This window comes from Orycteropus afer, unplaced genomic scaffold, assembly GCF_000298275.1.
Source record: "Orycteropus afer afer isolate SDZICR_OR568_19922 unplaced genomic scaffold, OryAfe1.0 scaffold00200, whole genome shotgun sequence".
NCBI classification, from domain to species: Eukaryota; Metazoa; Chordata; class Mammalia; order Tubulidentata; family Orycteropodidae; genus Orycteropus; species Orycteropus afer.
In genome coordinates this window covers 3,619,278-3,622,953 of record NW_006921787.1, presented here as the reverse complement: position 1 = coordinate 3,622,953, position 3,676 = coordinate 3,619,278, and positions in this window count along the sequence as shown.

The window sequence follows — 3,676 nt, the reverse complement described above, 5'->3', positions numbered from 1 at the left end:
GATGGCTTGGACATCAGGAGTTCATTCTCTCACATTTTGGAGGCTTTAAGTCCAAGTTCAAAGTGCCATGCCCTAGGGACTGGGTGAAAGCCCCTCAACCTTGGGCCTCAGCTCTGCCTCCTTCTCCCAGTGCACTGAAGCTGGAGGCTTTTCTTCACTCAGCTATTGGCTGCTGAGACTGACAAGCCCAAGGTTGACAAGTAAAAAGGCACAGTCCCAATGTTACCAAACTACACAGCAGGCCATTAATTCAAGTCCATTGAAAGTCCCAAGGTCGACAGAGCATGGCAAGCTGCTGAACAACGACATAGCCACATGCAATGTTCAAGCATGCCATAAGAGACCATTTCCAAAGCTGTTGCTTATATATGGGAAGTGGACCACATTCCTAAAGTAGTACTCACTGCTTGTTGTAGACACCACCATAGGGTTGATTGCCATTCTCATCATGGAGAATACTACATCCAGATGCCCAGTCACTCAACCAGGCCCAGCCAACTTGACACACAAATTTAATCACTACAGACTGGGAAAAAGATTTTGGCAACAACACGTTGGACAAGAGATAAATCTCTAAAATTTATAGAAAACTTCAACACCTCAATAACAAAAAGACAAGTAATCCAAGTAAAAAATGGGCAAAGGACATGGACACTTCACCAATGAAAAAACTCAGGAGGCTAACAAACACATAAAGAAATGCTTATGATTATTAACCATTAGAGAGATGCAAATCAAAACAACAACAAAATATACTCTTACACCAGCATTAATAGCAAAGGTCAAAAATTGCAGAAAATAACAAAGCCTGGTGTGGGTGTGGAGAATTAGACCACTCATACACTGCTGGTCAAATGTAAAATGGAACAACAACACTGGAAAATAATATGGCATGTCCTTAAAAAGTTGGAAAAAGAAATACCTTATGTTCCAGAAATCGCACTACAAGGTATATATTCTAGAGAAATTAGAACTTGGACAAGAACAGATATATGCATTCATGTTGTATGCAGCATTATTCACAATATCAAAAAAGAATGTTAATAACCTAAGTCATCATCAAAGATGAATGGATAAATAAACTATGGTACATTCACACAACAGAATACTATACAATGTTAAAGAATACAGTTTCATCTGTGAAACATAGTATACCATGAATAAGCTTAAAGGAAATTATGCTGAATGAAATAAGTCAAAAGCTAAAGGACAAATATTATATGAGACCACTACTGTAAAAAATCAAGAAAAGTTTTAACCCCAGAAAGAATCATTCTTTACATGTTAGCAGGGTTGGGAATGAAAAGGAAAGTAAATCACTAACTAGAGGTTGGACACATATTAACTTGGGTGATACGAGAAAGGCAATACACAATAAGGAGAAGGTCAGCACAAAATGATCAAGACAAAAGAAGACACTGGAAGGAGCACAAGACTTAAGGGCAACAAAGGTAAATGTTATGCACAAAATACTTCAGTAACAGTAATAACAATATTTTATGAGTAAAAACATAGATAGTCACACAAGCTGAACAGGGCTGGAAAGGTGAACGGGACTCCAATCATAAATATATATAGGTTTGACAGAGAACATTTCTGTGTATGTATTTATATGTGCTCCAAATATATCCATGAATATAGTGCAGCATACAGGGGACAAAGTTATGAAAATTTCTTAACCATAAATGAACACCTTCAGGAAATGAGTTGCTGGGCATGGAAGCTCTGGATCATAGTCTTGGGGGACACTGAGGTCAATTGGCATAACACAGTCCACAAAAATAATATTCTACATTCTACTTTGGTGAGTACCAGCTGGGGTCTTAAAAGCTTGTGAGAGGCTACCTGAGGTGCAACTATTGGTCTCCCCCCATCTGGAGCAAAGAATAGTAAAGAAAATCAAAGGCACAAGGAAACAATTAGTCCAGTGGACTATTGGTCATGTGAATGCAACCTTCACAACCCTGAGACTATAAGAATTGGGTTCCACTGATAACAGTTCTGAAATGGTGGTCGTACAATTAGAGGGAGAAATACGTGGAACAAAACTCAAAGCATAAAATAGTCCAGGCATACTGTTCTGACAGAGACTGATAGAACCATCTTGATTATATCCCTTAGCCACCCTTAAAGCATGCAACTGAACTCACCCCTGTGGCTCAACTTTCAACCAAATGGTAGACAGGTCTACAAGATGAATAATAACCTTGAGGATGTATGCACTAATTAGAACAGTCAACCCTATGACATACAAAGGGCAGCATTTGCCCAAAGATAAAGCTCAGAAGGCAAGAGGGATGGGAAAGAAAGATGAAGAGAAACAATAAGCAGAGAGGATGTGCGAAGAATGCTGTTATATTGTGGGGATTGCAATCAATGTCACAAAATAAAATTTGTATGAATTGTTGCATGGAAAATCAATTTGTGCTGTAAACTTTCACCCAAATCACAATAAAAAATTAATAAGGAAATTTTGAAAGATAATAAAATGAAAGAACAAACTTTCTGTTCTAATGATTTTCTCTATCGTTTTCCTGTTGCTGATTTCGTGAATTTCTGTTTATATCTTTATGTCTTCCTTCCTTCTAGTTTTTATGGATTTATTTTAATATCTTATTTATAGTTTCTTAAAGTAGAAATTTACATTATTGATTTCAACATTTTTCACGTTTCAAATGTAATAATTTTCTGCTATAATTCTTTCTTCTCTATACTACATTAACTGTATCCCTCAAAATTTGAAAGATCTTATTTATTTTGATGAACCCAATCCATTTTACATTTTCTTTGAAACTTCCTATTTGATGCATAGAATAATTAGAAGTGTGTTGTTTAATTGACAAATTTTTGGAGATTTTTATTTTTTATTTCAGTTAATGAATTTCCGTTTTTTCACTATGGTTAGAGAACATATTTTGAATGATTTCTGCTTTTGTTTTTGTTGTTTTTAATTAAAAAATGATATATTAATGTTACCAATCTCTGTCTCTTGTTTTTTTGTACACAATTTATACTGAAAGCAATTATTGATATGTTAGAGTTTATGCTATCTTATTTTTTTCCTGTTTGTTTCCTTTAATTTTCATTTATTTTCCTCTTCTTTTCTATGAGTTATTCAGGAGCTCTGGTGATGTAGTGCCTAAGGCATTTGACTGCTAACCAGAAGGCTGGTGGTTCAAACTCGCCAATCACTCCTTGGAAGGAAGACTGGGCAATCTACTTCCATAGAGATACCACCGTGGAAAACCAAGGAAGGGTCGCTATGAATCGGAATCAACTCAATGGCAGTGAGTTTGTTTTTTTGTTTTTGGTATGAGTTATTTGGAGCACTAGTGGTGTAGTTAAGTTAAGGCACTGGGCTGTGAACCAAAAGTGGTTCGAGCCCAAACCTGCTCCATGGAAGAAAGATGAAGCTGTCTACTTCCACAAAGAGTTGCAGCCTTGGGATCCCAATGGAAGTCTCTATGGCAGTGTATTTAGTTTTGGTTTTGTGAATTATTTTAGGTATCTTTGCACCCTGTATTAATTTATTCATAATGTTTTTGAAAGTATCACTTTTCATTGTCGTCCTAGGTTTGCCCTGGGTATTGCTTTATGCACACATTACTCTTCAGTATGCTGGTATCATTTTACTACTTTGAGTAAGGTGTAGAGATTTAATAGCAATTAGGGCCCT